The sequence below is a fragment of the Lactuca sativa genome, chromosome 9, assembly GCF_002870075.4.
Source record: "Lactuca sativa cultivar Salinas chromosome 9, Lsat_Salinas_v11, whole genome shotgun sequence".
Lineage (NCBI taxonomy): Eukaryota > Viridiplantae > Streptophyta > Magnoliopsida > Asterales > Asteraceae > Lactuca > Lactuca sativa.
This window is the reverse complement of record NC_056631.2, coordinates 49,801,838-49,811,912: the sequence shown is the minus strand read 5'-3', so window position 1 is coordinate 49,811,912 and position 10,075 is coordinate 49,801,838. Positions and strand designations below refer to the sequence as shown.

Sequence of the window (10,075 nt, the reverse complement as noted above, 5' to 3'; positions counted from 1 at the left end):
AAAGCTAATGGAGACTAAATTTGAAATGAGCTCAATGGGTCCTATTAACTTTTTCCTTGGCTTAAATATTAGACAGGGACCCGAAGGCATCTTTATTAACCAGGAAGCCTACACCAAGACTCTCCTTGCTAAATTCGGCATGATGGGAGACTCAAAGGTTAAAGTTCCAATGGCGTTCGGCACCAAGCTCACTCCATCCTTGGATAAGCCAGCAGTCGATATTACGCTATATCGCCAGATGATCGGTTCTCTAATTTACCTTACTGCTAGCAGGCCTGATATAATGTTTTCTGTTTGTTACTATGCTAAATTTCAGGCGAATCCTCGTGAACCTCATATGCTTGCAGTGAAGAACATTCTCCGGTATCTGAAACGAACTACCTCTCTTGGCTTATGGTATCCATCCAACTCAGGTTTCTTCGTTCAAGCCTACTAAGATGCGGACCTTGGAGGTTGTGGACTAGACAGGAAAAGCACCACTGGAGGCTGCCAATTCCTTGACGGGAAGTTGGTTAGCTGGCAATCAAAGAAACAGACTTGTGTATCTATGTCTACAGCTGAAGCAAAATACATCGCAGCTGCCTCCTGTACTTCTCAAGTGATTTGGATCCAAAGCCAACTTCGGGACTATGGACTCAATATGAAAAAGATCCCAATATATTGCGACTCTGAAAGTGCAATTAGGATCTGTCATAACCGAGTACAACACTCCAAAACTAAGCATATAACACTGAGTTATCACTTCATTAAGGATCATGTGGAAGACGGGAACGTCGAAATTCATTTTGTTCGAACCACTGATCAACTGGCCGACATCTTCACCAAAGCTCGTCCTGAAGCTTCTTTCAACAAAATTCTACAAGGGCTAGGAATGATGGAATCGGAGTCAGTACCAAAAATTACCTCTCAAGATCAAAAGTAAGAAGCGAAATAGACCGAACGTTCGGGTTCGGGTCTCTTGTATGCCGAAATGGACCGAACGCTCGGGTTCGGGTCTTGCTCTGGTATACCGAAATAGACCGAATGCTCGGGTTCGGTTGCATCATCTGATCTTCGTTTATCACTCAAAGGTAGTTTCCTTGGTTGTAAATCTTTTGTATTATTTTTCCAAATTCATTTTTCTTATTGTCAAAATTCTTTTCTTTTTCAATCTTATTTTTTTTGGCAACCAAATTAGACCGAACGCTCGGGTTCGGTTCCAACATTTTTTTTGTATTCATTTTTTTATGTCTTATTTTTTTTTATTATCAAAAACTCCAAAATATTTTTTATCCTTTTATTTTATTTTTTCTTTTTCTTTCGTAAATTCAAAAATTCCAAAAATATTTTTTTATTTTTTATTTTGGCTCTTATTTTTTTGTATGTCTCTTTGTGGGTAAATCATTTCACTAGCTAAGTGTCCCTAGAAGCATGCTGTTGTATGTGTCCAAAGCCTCATCTGATTCTGAATAAAAGCCTTACTGACTTGGTACAAACAAACCCTGTCTTCCTAATTAGGCTCTCATATTTATTCTAATCATGAGCTACCTAACTCTCTTCTCACATGAGATAAGAGTTTTCTGCTTAGTCCCTATTTTTCATAGCAGATGTACTTTGGGTTTCTTTACACCATCTACATTACTTTTCTACATCTCATTCGCTTCACAACCGAACCTCCTCCAGTAGCCCAAGCCTCCGGTTCCGGTGTAAAAGACAAGGGCAAAAACATTGCTGAGGAGAGTGATGAAGATGATAAAGAGACGATTGTCGACATTTTGAAGCGGCAAAGTCGAAACAACGAGGCTGACATTAATGCTCGTGTGGCTAGAGAGGCTGAAGAAGCCGAAAGGAAACAGAAAGAAGCCCACGACCTTCTTGAGAGCAGGAAAACTCTTTTTCCTCCGTGGACTCTTGAGAAGCTGATTAAAGAAGCCATCGAAACACCAAGTATCTTGTGGCTAGAACCTGTGATCTCTTTAGATCGTTCTAACACTGTCGACTCGCAGTTCGACATGCCACTGACCCGAAAGGCGTTTGTTTTTCATGCCTTTGCCAACATTGCAGAGTTCCCTCATCCTCATTCACAGGTTGATCGGGACTTAGTAGAATTTTATCTGAGGGCAGCTCAACCTCAATACCAAACTTGGAGCGCTCAGAAAATTGTCAATGTTCGAGTCCTAAAGCCGTTCAGGGAAGGTAACTTCACCAACGTTCGGTTCAAGGTACTATGGGGATCTGCCAAGACCGAACATGCCATCTCACTTGCAGATATTCTCAACCTTAATCCCCATGATTGGATTATCTTGCACAACATCCTTCTTACAAACGAAGCTGAATATGGTCCGATCATCGACCACTTTAAGAGGATGCTTGTATGCTATATCATGGAAGTTGCTTTGATGGATCAGGAGATAGCGAGCGTATTTAAGAAGAAGCCTACCATATCTCCTGTTGGCTCTGCCAGTGATCTCAATATGATGCAGATGGGAAAAATTGACCCAAAGAGAAACTCTGTCATGTTTACCAGGAACGAAGGACAGAAATGTCTTTTCGCCTTGGCAGACAAACATCTCTACACCACTGCCTGTTTGGAACACGTTTTGGGGATCATCCATCGATGCAAGCAGAACACAGCGGATGATGTAAAGTACTTTGATGATATGATTCAATGGCACATTCGATTCAGACAGACTATCCTGGCACTGATCTCACGTCTGTTTGATACAACAAAGAAGGTTCCCGCTGCTGGCCCAAGCAAGAAGAAGAAGTAGTCTCGCTCCAATTTGACGCAAAGGGGGAGATTGTTGGGTCGTATATAGTGTTGCGTCTATTGGGCTCGTTAGCTAGTCCAATATGTATCTCCGGTATGGGACTGTCCATCCGTGAGTTTTGTAGGGTTTAGTATAAATAGGTGCTTGCATGCATCTTAGAAAGAGAGGACGATTAGTAACGATTAGAGATTTATTCTTCAGATTATTTATTGTTCTTGTTTTGTAACCCTAGAATCCTCTACAGTGGAAGTTCTTAGTCAAGCTCTGCTGAGGATCGAGTAATCTAATCATTCGACACATTTTGATTCATACTTGTGTTTTGTTTACTGTTTTTACGTTCATCGCATACCTGTTACAAAGATCTAATCGATCAAAGAGTTAATTAATAACTCATCACCCATGTTGCATTTTGTGTTATATTTGAGGTCCAAAAAATGTGTATTTAAAAAAAAAAGAAAAAAAAGAGAAAATCGGATCAGATTTCGGATCGGATTAAACCGAATCGGATGCGAGGCTCAGAAAACCGGTCAAATCCGGTTTGAAACCGGTTCAGATTAAAGGTTGAATCGGATTCGGCGTGACATCATCAAACCGGATCGGATCAGGTCTTTGTGCATGTCTACTTACAATCATGATTCTCAAGAACGAATGCAAAATCTCAAGGATTCTCTCAGGCAACTCCAAAAAGGATCTTCTACTGTTTCTGAATTTGGTCGCAAGTTCAAAGCTGTCTGCGACCAACTTGCTGCAATTGGTCACCCAGTTGATGAGCAAGACAAAAGTCATTGGTTTCTCTATCACATTTAGACAGTGCGTCCATACAAAAAAGAAACAGACTTGTGAAGAAGAAAAGCGGTGGAATAACATCAAATGTAATAACATGAATGATATGGAAACCTTTGAAATTAAAATAAGAATAAGAATAATGAAGAGCACTATTCCAACATATCAAAAGAAGACTTTAAATCCATAGTTAAGATTTAAGCAATAATGTAATATCAAAAATAAGGTAAAAAAAATAAAAAAAATAAAGGAAATGCGTGGGCAATCAACCGGTGAATACTCCGCATGTATTGTCTCCGACTTGCATTTCTTCTAATTACTTAACTAGTTGTGAGACCCGTATAATATACGGGTTGATTAAAACAAAATGTTAAGTACGAACGATTAAATAGAAATTTTATTTGAATTTAAAATTGAAATAAGTGAAAATTATGAGAAAAAAAATATGCAAAGAATAAATTAATTACAATTATGAGTTTAGTATGTACTAAACAGGTTAATTATAACAAAATATTAAACATAAAGGTTTTAACTGTAAATTTATTTGGAACTGAATTTGAAATTTAAAATTTGATAGTCATTATGGTAGGTTTAATTTATGGAAAGTAAATCAATGATATATTGAAAATGAAAATTAAAATAATAACAAGTGGAAAATAATATTTCAAATTATGACAAAATGACATATGGCTAATCTTATGAGAGAAGAACATGTGACAAAGTCATTTTCATTTATTAGAGTAGAAAAGTCTACCCATAAATAGAAATGTCGTCTACCCTTAATGCTATGGAATGACAAAAAAAAAGTGTATATTACTTAAACAATCGGTTGCATACCTTTAATTTGTTTTTTTTTCTTTGTAGTCATTTTACCTAGAGAGGAACTAAAAATGTTAGAAATACATCTAATAAGGACATTAATTGTTAAAAAAAAGAAAAAACAAAAACAAAATATATCAACCAAAATTAAAAATGAAATATACCAATAGGAAAGAGATGTAGACAGTTTTTGGTCCAAAGGTATTTTAGAAAACTTGCTTTTTTATTTATTTATTTATTTATGTGGTATTTGAATTCTCAGACAATTTTTAGTCAAAAGGTATTTTAGGAAACTTGTCTTTTTTATGTAGTATTTGAATTTGATTAGATTTTCTTTTCCACTAGCCATAGTAGAGTAGGTTTCCTTTGTGATTAGTATAAAAATAGGTTCGTGTAGATTAAAGTTTTTAACTCTTTTACCTTTGAAAATAAGAGTATTCTTCCGGTATATTTTTGTTTTCCCCTTTTTCTATTAGAACTTAGAGGAACAGATCCTAAAATTTTTATTAATATCATCTATGACACACTCTCTTTTGAGTATTTGGAGCATAACATACCGTAAAGAAATGTTGTAAACTGGTACCTACTTTTTATGAATTTAACAAAACAACTTGTATGCAAATATATCCAACAAATAAAAAAACCCATTCTGCGTGAAAAGAACACAGAAACACCAAATTACAAATGAGAGAACCAATAAAAGCATAACAGCTTTATAATCTTTTTCTGTGATTACGTTTTACTAAAAACGTTAACCATATTTATAGGTAATATTATTAAAGTTGGAAACTTATCATGAAGTTTTACTAAAAAAAGTAACGATATTTATAGGTAATTTATTATTGAAGTTGGAAACTTAATATGAAGTTTAATGTAACACGACACCAACAAATATTACATATGCCAAATTTAATTGTCATCAATATTGTATTCACACAATTTTAATAACAACTCAATTCAAAATAGCAGAAAAACTGAAAAAGTACATGGGATGGAGATTCTCAAACTTGGACAACGTTTTTCTGAAATTTTAAACCCTAAGCAAAAAATAATTACACTTCAGTACAACAATAATCAAATATAAATATTAGAGTTTAATCACATGGCAGTTGGTATTGATTACACTCTTCCTGATTAATCAGTCAATATGAATGAAGTTCTTGTTTAAACAGCAAACAAACGCACATTATTACCTCTCTTTTATCTGGTAAGGCTAGAGAACGCGAGCCACTCAAACCAATTTGAGGTCCCTGTTAATTCTCAATGGATACAACCTAAGAAAAGCAAACATTCAAAGTACTATAGTTAAATTGCTCTAATGATGAACACATACATAGTTTTCATTAACCATTCGTAATGGTCATGGTCTGGAATAGGAACCTGAGACATCAACGACGTAGGCGGAAGCGGAAGCGGAAGACAAAAGAGTGGTACCGAAACACAATTTAAAAATGAAGCATGGGATGAACTACTAACCTCTTCTGAAGAATCGAAGTCACCGGAATCGAAGTAGGGGAATCAACAGTCGGTGGAACCCTAATCTGAAAAGAGAAAAGAAATGAGAGAAGAAGATTCTAAAGATGGTAAGGAAAAGCAGTGGAAGACGTAAATCATGTTAATATATCGTTTTAAATTGAGGATTTAAGCTTCATCGTGTTAATATATCGTTTTAAATTGAGGATTTTGGGGTTTTAAGGATCTGCATACGCGTCTTTGCTGATCTTCTATTTGCTCTGCGGATTCTTTATTGCTCTGCGGATCTTCTATTCCTCTTTACTCGAACGCGGAAGGAGAGTAGGGTAGTCGATTCGCGGAAGGAAGCTGCGGATGTCGATTCATGATCGGAACGGACACAAAAATGTCGCGGAGAGCTCGATTTGCGGAGCAACTGCACTCCGATGTGTTATCCGATGGATATGGAACTCAAGTAATATTTCAACTTTTTTCCTAATCTTTGTATAAACTTGGAAGTAGAAATTGATTATATAAATTGGAAAGTGATAGGTTAAATGTTATATATAAACATTTATGTTGGTTAGGGTGTAAGGACTGGAGTTTGTGAAATAAGAAATCGATTTATCTTATTCTTTTCGTCATGAACAGATCCGTAGAGGTCTTCTGCTCGAGAGCATATTCGCAGAGGAGCCCTCTGCGGAACGATGTATGCCTCTGCAGAAATGTAGTTTTTTTTTCGATTTTCTATAATTATTATCTTTTAAAATGGACCATTTAATATTGAGATCATTTTATATTGATTATATGTAAATTAATATTAAAATCGATTTCCAATTATTTATGTAATTTAAAAAAAGCATTGAAAACTTCTATAATTATTATCAAAACGGACCATTTATATCAAATTTATAATATATATGGGACCATTTCTGTAAAATTCTATAAATTTATTTTTAAAAAGGACAATTTATTTTGAAAGATAATTATTCACGTAGACCATTGTATAAAAAGTTATAGAATAAAAACTTTATTTTTATTGCATAAAATTGGTAAAAAAAAACAATACATACAAGTACAATGCTATAAAAATAAAAGTATAATGCTATTTAAAGTTACTTTTCAGTACCATTTTTCTAATTTTGGCATATATGTTTAATCTTTTGCAGCATAGTTTGCGTGGATAGCCTGCAGAATGTACTTTTAGAGGGGTGTTGGGGACTATATTTAAAAAGTTCATTACAAAACTAAATAGTAGGCGAGTTGAATTATTTTGAGAGACAGCTTTTGGGATGTTCATTGGTATGCCCACCCCTAATGGTTAGCTGATGCTCTGTCATTTGATGATGTTGTATGAGGTTCGTGATGTAGAGGTAGCCAGGGCTGGGAAGTTTCGGTTCGAGTTACAAGGCAGGGTAGTTGAATATGGTGAAATGAAATTTTGTTTGATTAACGGTTTGAGATTTGGACCGTATGTTGTTATAATAAATACAAAAGTCAGCACAAGTTCAACATTAAGGAATTGGCTGTTCCCTAGTGTGAGAGATGAATATTTACGGATGAAAGATTTAGAAGGGTACATAAAAGGGCTAGCATTCTCGATGTGTAGCGATGAGGATGCGGTAATGGTTATGCAAATGGTGTTTTTGTTGAGGGGTCTCATAGGACGAGACAATAATACGTGCATTCTGCCGACAATGTATGAGCTAGCCGATAGTCAATATAATTGGAACAGGTATTAAATTTGTTATTTATTATTTATTTATAAATACTTGATGATTTATATTAATTATAATGAGTACGATAGGCTTGTGTGGGGTACGTATTTGTGGAGGTATAGTGAAACACAATTACGATTATAGTTTGGTAAAATGTATAGATATCTACGTGATAATGAGAGTGTGGGCTACACGAGGATGATGAAGTATACGGTTACCAGTTTTCAACTTCCGTTTAAGGTTAGTTTTAGGTGTAATTACTTCAATTTTTTAAGTGCTTATAAGTTTGGACAAATCATAATTTTTTGTCGTAATACTAGGTATAGATTTTGGAGACATTTCCAGAAGCTTTGAGGTTTGTGCATCACACAGAAAATGAAATTCCAAGAATGAGGGCATGGAGAATAAAAACACCATTATCTCTCGAACAATGTTTACGTATATTAGACTTTTCAGTGGTACAATTATACATTCCTTATATTAATTATATATAGTTAAAAATTACAACAATTTTATATACTTACATTTAATTTTCTAATTTTGCAGGAAAATAACATCCCACGTGTTTTTGAAGCAACGCCTATTGAGATCCATTTTCCATTCTTTGTGCGTTACGTAAATTGGACTCTAGACAAAGTTCAGTCGCCACCGCAACAATAGAGTCCTCCTAAGGAGCAGTCTCCATCACTGCAACAACAGAGTCCTCCTAAGCAGCGGTCTCCATCACCTCACCTGTTTAAGTTTTAGGAAGCAGACTACACCTCAGGCTCTCATTTTCGAGGAGCAGATTACACCTCAACCTCTCATTTTCAGGAAACACACCACACAGAAGACAATAAAATTGACAAGTTATTGGGCGTTGTCACTCAATTAAAAACCAGAATCGAGCACTTTGGGAAGAGAATGGATAGTTAGGAAAATGATAAACAATTTGGTGTGAACGATATGAAAAATGTGGATGTGGGGGAAGCATTTTTTCGTCGTTTGGATCCCGAGTCAAGTCACACGTATGTGCAGACGCCACCGCTTGTTGTTGTAGTTAAGGATAACACAGTTACACCGTTAAAAGGGCGGGTAAAAATGAAATCGGAATTTTGTAGGGAGCCTTACACACAAGTATAAAATTAAGTAATTACTATTTATATAGTATATAATCGTTCCAAATTAATTAACATATTGATTTTGTAGGTTCCGTCGACGGAACCATTCAATAACAGAAAAGGGAAAAAACTATAGAAGTCCAATAATGTAGAAAAAAGACCATTACTATTGGACATTTATGCAGATAGTGATGAAGAATTTTGGAAATTGTGGGGAAAGAACATGGGAGAGGTATTTTAGGACCATAGACTTTTAAGAGGTATTGAGATGAATTGAGAATTTTGATCAAGTTTACTTGGTAGCTCTCTGAGATAACATACATCCCTTATTTTATATTACAAAAGTGTTGGATAATTAATTGTACAAAATGAATTTTTTTTAACATGCAACATTTGGTTATCTGGACGTCCCTGCTCAAGGAAATAAATCCGTCGACCTGTAGGTGGATGATTATTAATCCTAAAGGCATGACTTTGAAACCTGGGAAACAACATTATTTGATGCGTGTAGCAGCCGGGATGGTTGATAGACCACATTGGAAGCATATTGATCGGGTTAGTATATATATATATATATATATATATATATATATTAAAATATGTATATATCTAATAACTTATCATTTTTTTTGAAGGTTTTAATTCCCATCAACATACCGCACTTGCATTGGTATTTGGCTAATTTGGATATCCTTACATGGAAAGTGAGCATATATGATTTAGCCGAATGGTGTGGTTTCTTTAAAAGATATGCGGGTGACGCTAGTTACGCTAGTTTGAAATCGTTAGGAGATAGTATATTAAGTGAACTAGAACACATATCATATTGTGTCCATTTTCGCAATAGACAGAAACCTACTAAGGTGGAATTCGTTAAAGCTAACATGTGCCACAGCAGTAAAAAGTTGAAGAAGGAGAAAGAGGAGATTGTGGAGTTTATGTGTGCGTGTTCATGGAAATGCTTCCATTGGGTGTACCAGTGGAGACACGTCGGTCACCTAGAGATACTATATTTAGTTATCGTAATAGGATGACAAAAATTATTTGGAATAGTAGACTTTGGTTGTATTATGATTATTGTTTTAAGAATATTTTATTATGTTTTCATTATGTTATTTGGAATAGTAGACTAGTCGTCCCTAATTCTTACTTTATCTTCAAAACGATCTTTTACTTCTTAGTCTTTTTTTTTATCCATTTTTCATGTTTTTTTATTTTATTTTTATTAATCTGCATTCTTTCCTCAGCTTGTTTGCACTCTTCCATTAACATAGACAAATCAATTCCATTATCCACATAAACTTTCCATTCCAGTTATATGTCGTTGGGACTTTACATTAAGGCTAATTACCAATTGTCATTGGGATTTTACAAAAGATACAAAATGCAACACATTACCACTTTAGGCTGACTTTACAAAAGATACAAAAAATCCTTCACATCCCAATACATA

The 10,075-nt window shown here is 35.0% G+C and overlaps 1 long non-coding RNA gene across 1 annotated transcript; it reads left to right on the top strand.

The window, feature by feature from the left end:
- Nucleotides 1-5,527: 5,527 nt before the first annotated feature.
- LOC111921279 (uncharacterized) lies at nucleotides 5,528-9,778 on the top strand. The gene is made up of 6 exons (XR_002860132.3): nucleotides 5,528-6,279; nucleotides 6,974-7,539; nucleotides 7,684-7,762; nucleotides 7,843-7,980; nucleotides 8,069-9,177; nucleotides 9,258-9,778. It is a non-coding gene; the product is annotated as an uncharacterized LOC111921279 (long non-coding RNA).
- Nucleotides 9,779-10,075: the final 297 nt, after the last annotated feature.